The sequence below is a fragment of the Penaeus chinensis genome, chromosome 31, assembly GCF_019202785.1.
Source record: "Penaeus chinensis breed Huanghai No. 1 chromosome 31, ASM1920278v2, whole genome shotgun sequence".
Classification (NCBI taxonomy): domain Eukaryota; kingdom Metazoa; phylum Arthropoda; class Malacostraca; order Decapoda; family Penaeidae; genus Penaeus; species Penaeus chinensis.
Window position 1 is genome coordinate 9831301 of NC_061849.1, and position 205 is coordinate 9831505.

Here is a 205-nt window from a genome sequence, read left to right on the forward strand (position 1 = left end):
TTATCAATAACTTCCACACTGTTTACCATATCGCGCCTAGTTGAGATTATGAAGTCAGTTTCGTTTTTGATGTCCGTGATGTCCATGGCTACTTCCGCTCGTTTTTTTTTTCGAAGAAAAAAGACGAGCTCTTTCTCTCTGTCTGTCTGTTTGTCTATATACGCAGAAACGGACACACATACATACACACACACACACACACGCA